The sequence below is a fragment of the Lolium rigidum genome, chromosome 4, assembly GCF_022539505.1.
Source record: "Lolium rigidum isolate FL_2022 chromosome 4, APGP_CSIRO_Lrig_0.1, whole genome shotgun sequence".
Classification (NCBI taxonomy): Eukaryota; Viridiplantae; Streptophyta; class Magnoliopsida; order Poales; family Poaceae; genus Lolium; species Lolium rigidum.
In genome coordinates, this window is record NC_061511.1 from 216,816,986 (window position 1) to 216,835,885 (window position 18,900).

Consider the following 18,900-nt stretch of genomic DNA (forward strand, 5'->3'; position numbering starts at 1 on the left):
GATGTATCTAGAACTAAAATGTGTCTAGATACATCCATATTAGAGTCAATTAATATGAACCGGAGGGAGTATATGAGTACAAAAGCTAACTGAATCTACAAACATTTGGAATGAAGTGTTTATGTAATCTTCGTTTGCGTCTCATACTTATACTGTTGCCAATGGCAACAAAGGCGATGAGGTATGCATGGTACCAGCATTTTGGGTATGGTATGCATATACATAGAACTAGCAAGACAGGGCGCGGCGGCACGCCGCGCCAGCGAGAGAACATTGGCAGTTCAATGCATATGTGACATTAACAATGTACTGAAATTTCATCAATCTATATCTGGTGCACACAATTATGAGTCAGAACCTATAGTTCAGTGGTAGATAATTAAGCAGTTAATGCGGCTTATCCCACACAAAATAACACATGCTCGTGCGGTCCTACACTTTTAAGGCTTATATGATCTATGATTTAGCCAGTTTGTCTAAAACAGGCCGCATAATCTAGTAGGCTGCATAGATAAGTAAACCTAGTGAAGCAATCACCCATATCTCTACAAAAAAACCTTAGTACAGGCTATCCATTGTATCATGCTTTGGAGTCAACTATCCAATGAATGAATGGCATGTTACCCTATGACCATGACTGCCATCAGAATAACTGCAAGGACTGTTGTTTCTTTTGTCAAATGCTCAACATTTGTCACCGCCAGTGAAGCCAGCACTCAGTTGCCGCGGTAAGCTTCTAAGTTCTGGCTCAGTCAATGACATCAATGACCCGTGTGTTGGCAATGGCTCTATAACCATAAGAAATTAAGTCTCGAACACCATTTCACCATCAACAACATAAACAAGAACTGGCCCATAGTCCTTATGAGGGAAAAAACAGGAGACCATCAAGTTATATAACAAAATGTAGATTGACCACCATTGGTTAACGACTTGATATATATGGGGCTAATTATTTGTTTCCAATCATCATATACTCGCTATATAGGATTGCATCCATATATTTTATCTCCAAGCTCTATTACTCTGCTCTAGATTAGATGGTATTTTATCCCCAATCATAATGTCATAATAATGGTGACAAAAAAGTAATAAGTTTTGTGCGTACTAAATGTACAAATGCAAAAAAAGCAAATTATCAAACTCTCCGCCATGATCTTCCATTGTGTTCCTGAAGCTATAGTTTCCATCCTTACTATCTTGGCATATATTAATAGTCTGTAAAGTTTAGAAACAAAGGAGTGAAGCCCATAGTTGCCTGACTGGAAATGACAACATGTTACTAAATCCCGGTTCAACACTCCTGCCATCTATAGTCAAGCACTCTCATAATCAAGGGTTAAGCATTTTCCTCATATATGGTGCACTCTTGTTGGAAATATCTAATATACACGTGATCAACTTCAGCAAGATATTGTGGCAATATCCTAAGTTATTTTCCTCTAGACTTGAGCTCCTTGACTAATTACTTGTTTGGACAACCGGTTGTTGTTTCCTCTGACTGCACAAGAAGTTTGGCACTCTGAGATTATGTGTAACTATTAAGAGTAAAACTCTCAAAGTCAATACTACTTAAAAAAAGAAATGCAAAGACAATGAAATGAAGGAAAAGATGACTTTCTAAATATTCAGACTCTTTATCCGTGAGCCCAGGTGGAGCTCATCGGTATATATCATTACTCTAGTTGTTTTATAGGTTCAACTTTATAAACCTGAATGGTAAAACATCGTTGCATCTACAGCTTAATTATCGTTAGTGGTTCCTATTTTCCCATTAGAGGACATTTTGACTACAGAAGTCATGAAGGAAGTGAAACATACTGCAGAAACACTCTTAAGCAAACCCACTCGAACGTCCTTCAAAAGTTCAGCAACGTTTTCAAGTCTACTGCATTTCTCAAGCTCCTACATAAGGAAGTGGATATATAAGACACTCTTACGTATTAGCTGAAGAAGGGAGATAGGCATAAGAACCAGAAATAATCAAATTCAACTATATATTTGATTCCATGTCCATTATTAATAAAACCACAATAACTATTGACGGTAGCATGAATCAAAAAGGACGATCATGAGCATAGACTTCTCCACTTTCAAAACTACCTCCAGAGACACATATATGGCTATGCATTATCATTTGAAGAAAGGAGCTGTTTCTTTTTATATATCTCTAATGCATGTATTCCTGCAAAAACAAATCTGCTAATATTCATGTAAGGACAACAGAAGAATATGTTATGCCATTAGAGCACACTTGTACTCTACTTAAAGCGTTTGTTCTTACAGGTATTCTATGATTTCGTGTGTATTTTACAATGGATTGCATTTCAAGCTTGTAGAACCACCAGCCTATAACGTCCCTGTAAAATAATTTAACAGCCCCACACACCAAAAGTGCTTATAAGAATATTTTAATGTAGTGCTCCATGTAATGTCTTCTTGTGTTTCATTTATGCTAGCAAACAGTAAGCGAGCTTCTCTGTGACCTCTATCAGGAAACAAAAGACAACATATATTGCAGCATGCCATCTCTATAGCAACTAAGCAGGGAGATGCAGAATAAAAAAAACTAAGGAGAGAACAGGTCAACAACACACATATAAAACTGGAAGAAACATAAGTATATCCCCCATAGAAGATTTCTTTTCACTCCTTGGTCATAAAGTAGGTTAGTTAGTTTGCTTCTCTGAAACCACAGATGCGGAGGAACATAAATCCAAGTAAATGCTAAATTCTAATTCCTGTTTGCAATATGAACATCATACATTGCTATTCAAAATAAATTATTCACAACATTGAGTATATCTTAGTGATTACTATGTCATTTTAATGGATCTAAGCACTTAATTTCTGACACAATGAAGGTAAGAGAACTGATTACAATTGTCCACCTAGGAAGTTGTTTCAGCAAAGCAAATATGCAGGAAAAAAGAGCAGAGCTCGATCAGGGAAACAACCATCTAAAATTTGTAGATGTATAAATTTGTTCACAGTCTGGAAAAGTATAATAAACAGACCTAGCTTGAACTGTATATTATTTAATAAATGGTCATAAATCAGCATATTTTAAAAATAAATGTAATCATGGTGTAGAGTATGCATGATTACATTTACATTGAGAGTTCATGCTTCAACACAACAATTCGAAAGAACATAGGTACAGTGGTGGCAAACTTAATATAATCTTTTCTTTATGCTTGCAGATGTTCGAACAACCATTTTTATAAACTCTTATTTCCAATAAATAATTAAAAGGGGTGAAGGGGCAAAACACACAGGTGCGCACTAAGTCTTCAAATAACCTTTCCCCTAAATTTGTAGTAGCCTTTGTTGTTCAATTCAGTAGTGGTAACTAATAAAAATGCAACGAAGAACATAACTCACACTTTCTTGTATAACTCATCAAAACAGGCAACTATACTCCAAACAAAGATAGAAGTTTTCTAAAAATTATAGTTAGTTAACAACAGTGTTAAGTATTAAATGGATCAAGGTTGACACTGTAATATCAATTACTTGCAAGGAAAAAGAAGACATTGTAACAATGTTGTAATGCCCCAAGTGAATTATCACCTATCCTTTCGATTTCTCGGGAAATAAATAGCCATACGATAAATAGTGATGGAGCTTTCTATTCAGCTTCCTTTGAAAAAATGAAGAAAGAAGACTTTGACTACTCAATGGAAATCAAATAGTTCTGAAAAATAAGTACCTACATCCATCCTGGAAATGATGTGATGATGACTCAGTTTCCGTAACACGGCTCTGATGCCAATGAGTACAACATGAAGTTTAGCTCAGTTCTCGCATTGGAATTACTTCAGCCAAAAGACACCAGTTCAGAAAAATTATCAGAGAACTCGCTAGCTTCCAACATAAACCACTAATAAGTTCACACCCCCAACAATCGTTATGAGAAAAAGTTTGAGCATACGCCACAGATACATAGCAAAACAATGACCTGGACCTTTTGATCTCCTCTGTGCGAGATGTATCCTGAAAATACAAAAATACAACATTATTAGTTAGCCGGATGCACAACAATAGATATATCAGAACCATTGGCATGGCGCTTAACATGCACAATATTGTATAGCTGAGATTAAAAACCTAAATTTTACATTCAGATAAAATTGAGGTAGATGGCTCCTGCCCCCGCCGCTGCGCTAGCGCCGCCCTCCCACCTCTAGCCCCGCCGCCGTGGGTTCCTCGCCAGTAAGCTCCCCTCCTCCGTCGCCCCCCTCCTCCCCCAACCCTCCGCCGGCGCCATGTCGTCCGGCGGCAGCTGCGACAGCCGGGGCCACCGTCGTGAGGACCGCTGGCTCTCCGACGACATCTTCTCTGGCTCCAGCTCGCGCAGCTTTTGCGAGGTGGCCCGCACGCCGCCGCGCGCCACGCCGACGCCGCCGCCTCCTCCTCCGCCGGAGGCCGCGCCGCCTCAGCCTCGCCGCGCGCCGGCCGCCACCCGCATCGGCCCCCGCTCGGAGGTGCACCGCGTCAGCAACGGTGCCACCTGCAGGCCCGACGCTGACGGTTGGCAACAGCCGAGACGCCGCCACCACCAGCGGCGCTGCCCCCAGCGCACCGGCGGTTACCAGCCGCGCCGCCGTAGCCCGTCGCCGGAGATGGAGGGGGGGCTCTGCTTCCGGTGCCTCGAGCCTGGGAACCCCGTGCGTGACTGCCACAGCGACGTCAGATGCCGTCGCTGCCTCCTCTCCGGCCACAGCAGCAGAGCCTGCACGCCGGAGCAGCGTGCCTTCGACCGCGCTCGCGTCCGCGCGTCTCCCGGCGAAGATGGCTCGCTCCAGCGCCGCCGAACCGGCTCGCCCGCACCTCCGCCACCGCCACCACCGCAGCGCGCCGTGCCCACTCCTGCTGCGCCGGCGCCGCCGCCGCCCCCACCCCCGCCGCAAGACGTCCAGGCCATCACAGCGGCCGCGCGCACCGTCGATCCCCTGGGTCCAGTGCGCGCCCCTGCTGCCGCTGCTGCGGCCGTGACACGTCCTGTCGATCCTCAGGGTCCAGTGCGTGTCATCGTCTCGCGCAGCTCCGAGATGGAGGAAGCCGAGGTTGTGCTGCGGCGCGCCATGGTGGCTTCCATCACCGGCACAAGGCCGGCCGTTTCCGCGGACCAGGTGGCGCGCGTCCTCCATGCCAGCTTCCACCTCCGGCCGGCGACTTCACCGTCCACCCGCACCACCCGGAGGACTTCCTCATCATCTTCGCCACGCAGGAGCTCAAAGACCGCCTGGCCGGAGATCACTTCATCGGAGACGCCAGCTTCTCCCTCACCGTGCGCCCCTGGTGCAAGTTAGCCCACGCCGGCAGCGGCAAGTTCGAACACTGCGTCGAGCTTGAACTCCGCGGCATCCCTGCGCAGGCCTGGCATGTGTCGACAGCGGAGTCCTTGCTTGGGGAGAGCTGCTGGGTGGAGCGCATTCACCCTGGCACCCGATCCCGAGCGGACATGGCCGTCTTCCGGCTCACAGCACGCACCCACGACCCCGCCACCATCCGCCAGCATGCCATCCTCGAGATCGTCGAGATCATTCCGGCGCGCACCACCTCCGAGCCACCAGTCATCAGAGCCCTGACGTATCCAGTGTCCATCAGGCCGGCACGCAGGGAGGCCGCTGACACTGACCAGGCGTGGCTGCCATTCCGCCAGAGGAGGATGGAGACGCTGGCAATGATCCTGGCGGTGCCGGCCACGCTGGCCGTCGAGGTCCTCGTCGCTGATGCCGCAAACGCCGCCGCCCCGATAGCAACGCCGACCCTCCGGCTGGACGCGCGGATGGCATGGCCCTGGACATGCCGGCTCTGGCCTTGGACGAGCAAAGGAGGCGCGCCGACGGCGTCACCATGGACTCGCTCTGGGCTGATGCGAGGGCGCCAATTCCGCCACCGTGCCGGCGTGGCGCCGCCTTCGTCGGCGTGCGTTCGATGCTGCCATGGCCGGCCCACAGGAGGCCACGACGTCCACGTCGTCCTCGCGCCCCAGTCCAAAACGGAAAGCACCTTTGGCGCAGAAAGAGCCAGGAGCCTGGACCCACCTCTGCAGATCAGATCGGTACCGCTGCGCCCACCACGACCGCTCCTGATCCGAGGCAATCGGAAGGCACCAGAACGCCAGATGGCAACTCCCCATTAGCCAATAATGCTGGGCCCTCCACCACGCCACCAGCCACGCCGCCTTCGGAGCCCCACGACGGAAATCCCCTGGCCCATGCAGAGACCGAGTCGCCCTCTGATTCAAACCCAGCGCCCCACGACAACTGCACTGCCAGCTTTGGCGACGAGACCAACAGAGCATCCTTGGACAGCGAGGTGCCGGACTCCCTCCGGAGGGACAAGCGCCTGCTCCCGATCCCCTTTCGGGACAAAGCAGCGCCTCCGCCCTTCCTGTTCCAGAAGCCGCCTTGGATCCTTCTGCTGACCTGCTCGGCTCGCCGCAGACGACAGGGACGGCAGCGGTGCACGCGACTGTTAGCGAGGACGCCGCCCAGATTCCTGTTGGGTGCAGCACCGATGCTCCTGGGCCACATCCCCCAAGCCCACATCCTGAGGATCAATCGCAGCCCATCTCCATCCTGCAGCGGCCTGCACCACAGCATGCAACCCCCGAGCCCTGCACTGGCCTGTCAAACGCTGCAGCGCCCGCCACGGACGATCGCACGCCTCTCCGCTCTGCTCCTGGCCGGTTCGCCTCGCCTCCCATAACGCTCCGCCGCCGCAGAGATCGCGAAGCTGCTGCTCAGCCTTGGACACTGGGAGACTTCCTCAAGGAGGCCACCAAGCACCTAGACGGGGTCATGCCAATCCCTGGGAAGAAAACGCGCCGGCAGCCCCTGAATTTCACGCCACGCCGTGGGCGATCAGCTGCCACGATGACCACGGGCGCACCACCCACCGCCGCGCGCAGGGCACAGGTCCAGGTCCTTCGCACCCTGGGCATCATCGAGGTTGACCAGGCCATCACCCCTGCTGAGATGGCCGCCTACGACCGTGTCTTCGCAGCGCCTATCTCCCTCACGGTCCTTACTGCCATTGCCGCTCTAGTCGATCGCCAAATCCCGGCCGCAGCGACTCCCTCGACCATTGCTGCAAACGTCGACATCTCCTGCGAGGGTTAGAGACACACTAGCTGCTAACCGTCGATCCCTTCTTCATGGATCACGGCCTAAGGATTGTAATCTGGAATGTTCGGGGCCTTAACGCGCGTGCTAGACGCATTGCGATCAGATCCCTAGTCGACACCGCGGGTGCCTCCATTGTATGCTTACAGGAAACTAAGATGATGTTGATCTACTCGTCCATTGTGCTAGAGGCTCTAGGCCCTGATTTCGATGAGTACACTTATCTCCCCGCGCTGGGCACTCGAGGCGGCATCCTCCTTGCATGGAAGAGCAGGGACGTGACCATCACGGACCCACTGTTCACCACCAATGCGATCACTGCCAAGATCTCCATGGGCTCCAATGCTCCATGGTGGATCTCTGTGGTATATGGACCACAAGATGAGGAAGACAAGGTCAACTTCCTACGCGAGCTCCGCGAGATCAGGGCTGATTGCCAAGGGCCTTGGATGCTCTGCGGCGACTTCAATCTCATCTACCGCGCGCAAGACAAAAACAATGGAAATCTTGACAGGCACATGATGGGTAGATTCCGACGATTGCTAAACAATCTCCTTCTCAAAGAGGTATACCTCAATGGACGCCGGTACACATGGTCTAACGAGCAGTCACCTCCTACGCTTGTCCACCTCGACCGTGTGCTCTGCACCGCTGATTGGGAGGACGGACACGACGAATGCCACCTCAGATGCCTTGCATCCGTCGTATCGGACCACAGCCCTTTGCTCCTTGACTGCTCCCCGATGCCGGCAAACTACAGACGTTTTCACTTCGAGGACTACTGGCTCCGTCTAGACGGCTTTCATGACATCGTCACCCTCGTGTGGAACTCCGTTTGGGACGCTGACCCTTTCACGCGAATCATGCTGCGTCTACAGAACACCGCGAGCAAACTCTCTAGCTGGAGCTCGAGGACAACCGGCAACATTAGGGACAAAATGGCTATCTCGTGGGAGCTCATCTTGCGCTTTGACAAAGCCCAAGAAGATAGGATCCTAACACCCCAGGAGGTGCAATTACGTAAACAGCTGAAAGTCACCTATCTTGGCCTGGCCTCCCTGGATCGCACCATTGCACGACAAAGAGCTCGCATTGCTTACCTGAAGGACGGTGACGCTAACACCTCCTTCTATCACCGCCAGTGCACATACAGAAAACAGAAGAATCGTATCTTCAGCATTGCCACCGCTGATCGGGTAGTGACCGAACACTCAGAGATGGCCGAGACTGCCTTCCTGCACTATGACGCGCTCCTAGGAACGGCTGTGGAGAGGGACTGCACCCTGGACTTCTCCTTGCTGATTGATACCCAAGACTTGCACGACCTAGACGAACCCTTCAGACATGGATGAAATATGGAACGCTGTGAAGAGGCTGCTCGCTCATAAGGCACTCGGCCCGGACGGTTTCACCGCTGAGTTTGTGCGCGCCTGTTGGAGCATCATCAAGCATGATTTCGCTGCCGTTTTCCAGCAACTGTTCGAGATGCGTGGCCGTGGTTTCAGCAAATTGAACCAGGCACTCCTTACCTTGCTGCCAAAACGCGCCGATGCCAGCCAGCTGTCTGACTACCGTCCCATAAGCTTGATCCATCTTGTGGCCAAGATCTTCGCGAAGGTCCTCTCGCTTCGCCTCGCGCCCAAGCTCGGCAACCTCGTCAGCAACAACCAAAATGCCTTCATCTCGGGGAGAAGCCTGCACGACAATTTCGTCTTGGTCAGACAATCTGCGAGACTACTACATCAGCTCGGCGCGCCTCGCGTATTGCTCAAGGCTGGACTCGGCGAAAGCTTTTGACTCGCTCTCATGGCCTTTCCTTTTGGAAGCCACCGAGACAATATGGTTTTGGAGACAGATTCTTGGAGTGGGCGACTATCCTGGCCGACCGGCGCCGTACCCGTGTGCTGCTCAACGGCGCACCCGGACCACCGATTTGGCACCGGCGAGGTTTGCGCCAGGGCGACCCGCCGTCCCCACAGCTGTTTGTGCTTGGCGGTTGACGTGCTCGGGGCGCCTCTTCGAGCGTGCCGTGGAGGCCGGAATCATGCAACAGCTGCACCCGACCAAAAGGATCCCGTCCATCTCCCTGTATGCTGATGATGTTGTACTTTTCTGCCATCCATCATGCTCGGACACGGAGGCCGTCAAGGAGATCTTGCGCTTGTTTGGTCGCACATCCGGCCTGAATGTTAACTTCGGCAAGAGCTCGGCCACTCTACTGAAGTGTAACCACGACGACGTCGCGCCAATCATCGCACAGCTGGGGTGCCCAATAGTGCAGCTGCCCATCACTTACCTGGGCATCCCTTTGTCTATCCGGCGACCCACCGCCGCTCAGCTGCAGCCCGTCATCGACAAAATTGCTGGGCGGCTGCCTACCTGGAGAGCCGGCCTCATGAATAAGTCTGGACGCCTAGCCATGGTCAAATCCGTCCTCAGTGCAATTCCAGTGCACCAACTCTTGGTCCTTGCGCCACCGAAGAAATCCCTGAAGGCAATGGAGAAGATTGAGCGCGGCTTCATGTGAGGTCGGACGTGCTACCGCCAATGGCGGCCATCGCCACGTCAATTGGAAACGTGTCCGCCGGCCCATCTCCCTCGGAGGCCTGGGTGTCCGTGACCTAGAGCGTGCCGGCCTCGCCTTGAGGATGAGATGGTTATGGCTATCACGCACCGACGACGGTCGCGCCTGGAGTGGCTCGGACCTGCGGTTCTCGGCTGATGAACGCGCGCTATTCTTCGCCTCCACTACCATGGAAGTTGGCAATGGCCGCAAGCGCTATTCGGGAGGACCGCTGGATCAACGGGCAAGCCGTGTGTGAAATTGCACCGCTTCTATATACCTGCATTCCCAAGAGGAGAAGAAAGCTTAGGACGGTCCACGACGGTCTCCATGGAAACAGCTGGGCCCTTGACATCCGAGGGGTGCTCGGCATTCATGAGATTGGGCGAGATCTGTTGCTTTGGCAGAAAATTCAGGGCACCGCCCTTAGCGCCCAGCCTGACCAGCTTGTTTGGAGATGGACCAGCTCTGACACCTACACAGCCAGCTCATGCTACCTATCTACCTTCCATGGATCAACCGCTTGTTTCTCCTGGAAGCTGATTTGGAAAACATGGGCGCCACCTTATGTCAAATTTTTCCATTGGCTGGCCAACCTTGATAGATGCTGGACCGCCGAGCGCCTAGCTCGCCATGGGCTACCTCACCACTCCAAGTGCCTCCTCTGCGATCAAGAGCCCGAGTCGATGCGGCACTTGATGCTTGGAATGCCCCTTCACCGGGCAGGTGTGGCATGAAATTCTTGCCTGGCTCGGAATGACAGTCGAGGCCACCTGATGGCGAGCTATCCCTCATGGAATGGTGGCACAAAGCAAAGCATGACACCCCTAGCCCCATGCACAAGGGACTAGCCACCATCACCCTGCTGATCCCCTGGATGACCTGGAAGCATAGGAATGGCTGTGTCTTCGAAGGCGCTCAACCTTCTGTCTGCTCCCTAGTGTCTGCGATCAAAGAGGAAAGCAGGCTCTGGGCGCGGGCGGGCGCGCAAGGACTTAGAGTAGTCTTGCCTCCCACCTGGGACGTGCACTGATCTTTTCTTGCATTTTCCTGTGTTTTGCCTCCTAGGAGGATGTAACTCGAACTCTTCCTTTTCAATGAAATAAAACGTAAAGGTCCTTTGCGTTTTCTCGAAATTTTTTTACATTCAGATGAATATAATCAGCCACACACACGCACAATTTCATATATGAGTCTTGACTCACTTGTTTGAGATATGCACAGGTAAGGTCAAGCTGAAAAAACTCGAATTGAATCATACATCCAACGGGTGTGAGTGAGAATTTTGCTTGCCCAAAAATTACCAACAAGAAGGTAAGCACCATTAAATTTTAAGAAAATCCAAAACCAAGAGCTCACTTTGGTAGAACAGGGTCTAATATATTACTACCCATGAATGGAAAAACAAGAAGTCCTGCACAGAGCTTATCGGGCGTCAGGCCAAGACAATAATAATTCGATCTAAAAGATAGAAATACTTTCTAGCGTGCCTTCTTTTTAGACATGTATGTGAGCTCATTTTTGCATAGCAGGGTCCAAAATATACTACCCATGAGTTGATAAATCGAAATTCATGCACATAGCTTATCATTACACCCCTAACACTATGTTGAGATACAATCATGTGTCTCCACAATTTGTCATTAGTTTGGCTGTAATGGATACTAAATCTACTTTCCATATTTCTGGTGGCTGTGGGCTACTACTACTAACAACGCCATTGCTAGAATGGCTTGATGAAAGTAGCTGGCAAACTGAAATAACACGCGGAAGCATCATTCAGCAGGACATACATGGTGAACACATAACATTGACTTTACCAAATAGGAAAAGTAGTAAAATCAATGGAATCTCTGGTGCCATAGTATGCTGAGGTTTCTCAGAAGGCTTCAAAACATCCAGGAGTGACTCAACTACTGGCGGCATCGTATAGAATCCATGTATGTAAACATGCATCTGATATGCTTGACTCCCCTGTAAAATTCACGACTATGCCTGCATAGAAGATACAGTTATGTTACAGGGCATGTCAACACTAAAAAATTATAAATGGAAGACGATTTATTTGGATAGTGGAGCAGTCAATTATTCTACTGCTGTTTTGTAGATCATATCACAAATTTACATAACATGGGGCATCAAATTTAGACACCTCCAAACATGCAGATGTGGAGTATCATGAACACTGACATAGACCCAGAAGGAAATTAGGAAACGAAAATTCAGCTGTGAGGACTGACTTACCTTTTGTCCTCGTCAGGACTGGATGCCGGTGGTTAGCCTGCGCGATGCTATTCTTCTCACCTGGACTCCCGTCGCTCCTTGTACCGCTCGAAGCTGGCAGCGACGTGCCGACGGCAGAGGTAGCCGTGTAGCCGACGACGCGCGAACGAAGGTCGGCACCCTCCCCTGCCCAGCCACTACGCTCATTGACGGAGAGAGCAAGGAAGTGAGGCCGGAGAAAGAAAGGGGATGCAGAGGAAGGCACGGTCACGCGCCGTACCTGCCCGATGACGCATCTAGCCGCTGGCGATTGGTCGCCGGTCGCGGATGAACTCGTGGTCGAGGTGGCTGCATCCGACCTCTTACTCTCCCTGCTTGCTGGCCCACCTCCGCGCCCGAGGCGTCGCCGCCACTCAGCTGCCTCCCGAGGTCGCTCCGTATGCAGATCGGCGCGCGCCCCACCCGATGCCATGGCGCAGCCACCTGCCGATGGGGAATAGAGAAGACTTGCCCCTCTCCCTGCTTGCTGGACCGCCTCCACACCGACAACGTCGCCGCCACCCAACTGCCTCCCAAGGACGCGTCGCACGTCGATCGGCGCGCGCCCTGCCCCGATGCCATGGCGCCGCCGCCTAGTGTTGGGGAATAGAGAGGAGGGTGTGGCTCGGCGTGCGGCAGCACTGGCTGTGGCCAGGGGAGGGAGGGGAGAAGGTCACCGTGGTGGCCATGGAGGGGAAAGGAGAAAATGAGAGGCAAGAGTGGAAAAGATGGGGCACAAACTGGCTGGTCCGCTCGGGAACTGATGCAACCGCTTTGACTATCTATAGGGCACCGCTTTGACTATGTACAGAAATGCTACAGCCACACACCTAAGGATGAGGGAAACTATTTCTCAGCCTCTTTAAAAATGGTATAGAGCACCAAAAGTACACACTGTAAAACACCAGCGGTAATCAAACTATCTAAACCATACGTGTCAGCCTAACATTAATCCCAAAAAAATCCAAAATTAGGAGAAAAATGATGCTTGTTAAGGTTTAATATAGTAGTTATTCGCCTGTGCTAACTAATCTGCAGCCTCGACACCTTAGAATATCATCATCTAACGACTGACAACACGCCTGATAGCTTGCACCTAGTGCTCCTTTGAACATCAACATCTCTGAACCCTAGAACAGGACACTGGTAGAGAATCGTGCAGATCGATGAGACAGACTTCCATGCATCGCCTTTGATGCCAGGTCATATGCTTCACGAAGTTTTACATAGAAATAATAGTATTTAGCATTGTGGCTGTATAATGGCTTGGCAATTAGCAATGAAATATCATATATTTTGAAATAAGTACATGTTGCTAACATCTATATTAGTATGTTCATATCTCTACCCCAAATAAGCATCTAGTTTATTCGGATTAAGATGGTTCATGTCAACAAAACTACATAGTAGATAGGTTATGTCTTTCACCAAATTTATATCATGAAGTGAACTAACACTGGTAGAGACTTGTTTGATAGCAAATGCGACCATGAATTGTTTGCAGCACTGGATCAACTCTCTTATGGATTAGTATTCCTGTAAATTTAGTACTTTTCAGTATATATCTGTACATACCTGATTACTAATGCCTTCTGAGAAAGACTCGTAGGATCATAACTTACTGAATATGTGCAGTGATTCTCTTCATTCACAAAGACTAATAATTCATGCTAGTAATGTCGAGGAGCTTTTAGAAGATTACATATGCATTAAGAATTCAGTAAATTTACCAAAAGAAACATTGTGATTAGAGGTCATAAGCTGATAGGTGTTCACCTTGTTGATAGATTATTCTCATATATTCCTCTCTTTTCTGAGACACATATGGCTCTTCTGATCTCTTTAGTTTACTTCTGTAGAGATATCTTAATCAACTTGGATTACACACCTACAAACAACCAAATTGAAATCCCAAACTTGATTTGCTCATGTGTCCATGTGATCCCAAATGCAGGCACGAATCGAGGAGATGGTGCAGCAACTCTGTCGTTATCCCAGAACGATGCATGATTGTCTGGATGGTCCTCCTCTTATCTTGATGGGACATGCAATCTGAAAGAAGAGATGCATAGACGATCACGCTTAGGATGCATGCTCGCTTATGTGCTACATATATCACAGCAAGGTGAGTGTGTGCTTGCTTTTGCGCAATCATTTTTCTGAAGCCTGTTTGCGTAGTTATTATCTATGGAGTAGTACCTTCAGTAACTATCCCTTATGCAGCATATTGGGAAAAACTGGGAGTCAGCCGATGCATACCTCCACACAGAACATTCATGGGTACGTGTGTGCTTGCAAGCTGCTTATATATAAACTGAAAGACGATGGAGATTGCTTGCGAGCTGCACATGTTACGACAGTGAGTAATTGATAGAGAAGTCAGCAATCGACCAGCGCCGCTGATCGAGATCGAAGTTTGGCGTAGACTGCGTAGGCGGCGCACTCTTACCGTGAAGTTTCCTATGGCAGTGCCTTTGCCATCGCCAGAAGTTCAAACTTCAAAGATGGAGTCGATTGAGCGAGCCTTTTACCGGCTCGGAAGAAGATGGCGCCGCTACTCAGTGTACCGATTGAGCGAGCCTTTTACCGGCTCAGAAGAAGATGGTGTCGCGACTCAGTGTACTGGAACGTCTACTAATTCAAGGGAATTGAAGTGGGTCGGCATTCTCTCTTCGCCGGCGATCACACCATAGATCAAATCAGCGCTATTACCATGACACGCTCCCTCGTCAGGATCTTTGAGGGGAAAACGATAGCGCGGTTAGAGGCGGCACTTGTAGCGATCTGGCATCTCGCATGCATATGGAGCGAGGCTGACTCATATCCGCTGCTTGTGGGACTTTGGGGAGGTGAGATGAGAGGCGGCAGGTGCATGGAAGAGGACGTGATGTTTTTGTAACAGGTAGTGCTGGAATTTGGGGCATTTGGCCTTTGGCCCATGGCTCATTATCAAATTCTGAAACTCACATGGCCCACTCCAATAATCAGTGGCAGCACTAGTGGGAGCTAAAGTTTAGTCCCACATTGCTAGTTGGGAGAGAGTTGGAGTGGTATATAAGGTGGGCTGTTCTAGTCCTAGTAAGTGAGTGAGAAGAGAGAGAGCCCTCGCGCACTCCTCCTCCTCCGCCGCCCGCCTCGCCTTGCCACGCCTCATCACGACGCGCCGCGGGTTGCGGGAATCTCGCCGAGCCGAGCTTATCTTTTTGTTGTTTGGGAAATTAATTGTGTAATCAATTTCGAGTCATTAACGGACGCGTTACTCAGCCGTTTTGTCTTCCGGTTTTTCTGGATCGTGGCTGTGCCGACTCGGACGTGGGCTGCGCCCCACGACCTTCCCGAACCGCACTATATAAGCGCGGACTCCAACCCTAGTCTGTACCAGACGCATACGCTACTACCTGTTTCCAGTTCATTGCGCCGCCGCCTTCGTCTTCCTCATCCCGTCCGTCGGCGTGCATCGACTGCCGGGACATTAGGCCTCCGGAACCCTGCCTCTCGTGAACCTGTACGGGTGAGGGGCAATCAGGTTTTTGGGGAGCGCTCCGGCGCGACTACTGGCATCACGACGTCGTCATCGGACGACGAGTTCCTCCACACCGACAACTTCTTCCCGGACCTCGGCGACTTCTTCGGCAACCTCAACATGGGCGACAACAACGCTGCTGCAAAGTATGTGATCTTGTCGTCTCTCTTTCGATTCTCGTTAGAGTTTCTTCTTCTAGTTTGTATGGTAGATGCGATCAGTTTATCTTGTTTAGATGTGATCTGTTCATCTACCTTACTAATCTGCATGATTATTTTATTTGTTATTTTCGTAGTCATGATTTATCATTTACTTGCACGGATTATTTCATATGGATATTTGCTTTTATATTCAACAATCCAAAAACCTGATTTTAGGCAAATCAATTCAAGCAGCATTGCTGCCGCTACTCGACCTCCCCTCTTTGATGGTATGCATTACAAGAGGTGGCGCACAAAGGCAGTTCTATGGTTTACAAACTTAGGTTGTTTTAGCGCCACATATGCTAGACCTGAGGGGCCTCTCTCTGCAGAGGAGCAGGAAAAGTTTGAGAAGGTCGATGCCATGTTTAAGGCGGCCTTGTTCAGCATTCTTGGGGACAACATTGTTGACCCGTATATGGCTTTCGACCATGGTAAAGATGCGTGGGATGCGCTCGAGGCCAAATTTGGGGTCTCGGACGGCGGCACTGAGCTGTATGTCATGGAGCAATACTATGACTACGAGGATGACTGATGAGCGCTCCGTGGTTGAGCGAGGCTCATGAGATTCGATCCCTTGCCAAAGAACTCGAGCAGTTTAAGTGTACCTTGCCGGACAAATTCGTGGCCGGTGGCATTATTGCCAAGCTTCCTCCTTCGTGGAGGAACTTTGCTACTTCTCTGAAACATAAGAGACAAGAGTTTTCCGTTTCGGATATCATTGGCTCGCTTCATGTGGAAGAGAAGGCGAGAGCAAAAGACACACGCGCTCGTAGTTTTGAGGGAGGTTCTAGTGCCAATGTGGTACAGAAGAAGAACTTCCAATCTCACAAGTCTAAGAATAAGAACAATGGAAAAGGCAACTTTGACGTGAAGAACAAAGCCTCCAACTCAACCAACTTCAAGAGGAAGACTCCTTATAAGAAGAAAGGAAGCTGCCATGTTTGTGGCGCTCCTGGACATTGGGCTCTCGATTGCCTAGAACGTCATGATCGGCGTGAGAACAGCGGCAAGTCCGCAAATGTTGTTATTGGTGTTGATACTGAGATGAAGGACGCTGGGTACGATACTTCTCCTACTGTCCTTTCAGTATGTAATTCTCCTGATTGGTGGATAGACACCGGAGCCAATACACATGTATGTTCTGATGTCTCTATGTTTTCTTCTTATCGAGGTCGCAAGGACTTCTTCCGTGCTGATGGGAAACGGTTCACGTGCTTCTGTTCGTGGTGTTGGTACGGTGGATCTGAAGTTTACTTCGGGAAAAACCATCCAGCTGAAGAATGTGCAGCACGTTCCTTCCTTTAATAAGAATCTCGTTAGCGGATCGCTTTTATGTCGAGATGGTTTTAAGTTGGTTTTTGAGTCCAATAAAGTTGTAATTTCCAAGTGTGGACAATTTGTTGGAAAAGGTTATGTGTGCGGAGGCTTGTTCCGCCTATCTGTGTCAGACTTATGTACTCAAATTATTAATCATGTTTGCAATGATAGTGAGTCCGATATTTGGCATTCACGACTTTGTCATATTAATTTTGGGTGCATGACGTGACTAGCGAATATGAATATAATTCCGAAATTTGCTATTGTCAAGAAATCCAAGTGCCAAGTATGTGTGCAAGCTAAGCAACCACGTAAGTCTCACAAGACTGCGGAGGCAAGAGACTTGGCACCACTGGAGCTTATACATTCGGATCTTTGTGAAATGAATGGTGAATTGACAAAAGGAGGAAAAAGATACTTCATGACTTTAATTGATGACTCTACTCGATATTGTTATGTGTACCTCCTGAAATCTAAAGATGAAGCTCTTAATCACTTCAAAATCTTTAAAGCTGAAGCAGAAAACCAGCTTGATCGAAAGATCAAACGGCTAAGGTCCGATCGTGGTGGAGAGTATTTTTCCAACGAGTTTGATTCTTTTTGTGCGGAACATGGTATTATCCATGAGAGGACGCCTCCCTACTCACCTCGGTCAAATGGGGTGGCCGAAAGAAAGAACCAGTACTCTAAGCGATTTGGTTAACGCCATGTTAGATACATCGGGTCTATCCAAGGCATGGTGGGGGAGGCGATATTGACTGCATGTCATGTCCTAAACCGTGTCCCCACAAAGAACAAAACCATTACCCCTTTTGAGGAATGAGAAAGGAAAAGGTTGAAACTCTCTTACCTACGAACTTGGGGCTGTATGGCGAAAGTAAATGTGCCGATACCCAAGAAGCGCAAGCTTGGACCAAAAACCGTGGATTGTGTTCTTCTGGGATATGCATTTCATAGCATTGGATACATATTTTTGATAGTAAAATCAGAGGTATCTGACATGCATGTTGGTACAATTATGGAGTCGAATGATGCGACTTTCTTTGAGGACATCTTTCCTATGAAAGAAACATCTAGCTCATCAATTCAGGAGATGCCCAGTTCATCTACTCAGGAATTATTTCCTGAACCTACCATGGCTATAGAACACTTTGATAATCCTGTGGAGGATGATAGTGAAGCTCCCAAAAGGAGCAAGAGACAGAGGACTGCAAAGTCCTTTGGTCACGATTTCATTGTGTACCTCGTGGATGATACTCCCACTTCTATTTCAGAAGCCTATGCATCTCAGGATGCTGACTACTGGAAGGAAGCTGTCCGTAGCGAGATGGATTCCATCTTAGCTAATGGAACTTGGGAGGTTACTGATCGTCCTTATGGGTGCAAACCTGTAGGATGCAAGTGGGTGTTCAAGAAAAAGCTTAGGCCCGATGGTACTATTGAAAAGTACAAGGCACGTCTTGTGGCCAAGTGTTATACCCAGAAAGAAGGTGAAGATTTCTTTGATACATACTCACCTGTTGCCAGATTGATCACCATTCGAGTGCTACTATCCTTGGCTGCCTCACATGGTTTTCTCGTTCATCCAATGGACGTTAAGACTGCTTTCCTAAATGGAGAGCTCGAAGAGGAAATTTATATGGAGCAGCCTGATGGATTTGTAGTAGATGGTCAAGAAGGAAAGGTGTGTAAATTACTGAAATCTTTATATGGGCTTAAGCAAGCGCCTAGCAGTGGCATGAGAAGTTTGAAAGAACTTTAACCGTTGAAGGCTTTGTTGTAAACGAAGCTGACAAGTGTGTATACTATCGCCATGGTGGGGGCGAGGGAGTTATTCTTTGTCTCTATGTCGATGACATATTGATAGTTGAGACCAACCTTACTGTGATTAAGGAA

The 18,900-nt window shown here is 49.1% G+C and overlaps 2 long non-coding RNA genes across 2 annotated transcripts; one reads left to right on the top strand and one right to left on the bottom strand.

Moving 5' to 3' along the window:
- Positions 1-1,231: 1,231 nt before the first annotated feature.
- LOC124649449 lies at positions 1,232-4,110 on the bottom strand. The gene is made up of 3 exons (XR_006986643.1): positions 3,713-4,110; positions 1,822-1,905; positions 1,232-1,501 (listed from the first exon to the last, which is right to left on the bottom strand). It is a non-coding gene; the product is annotated as an uncharacterized LOC124649449 (long non-coding RNA).
- An 8,873-nt stretch (positions 4,111-12,983) lies between these two features.
- On the top strand, positions 12,984-14,866 carry LOC124649448. The gene is made up of 3 exons (XR_006986642.1): positions 12,984-13,163; positions 13,916-14,086; positions 14,185-14,866. It is a non-coding gene; the product is annotated as an uncharacterized LOC124649448 (long non-coding RNA).
- The last annotated feature ends 4,034 nt before the right edge of the window (positions 14,867-18,900 follow it).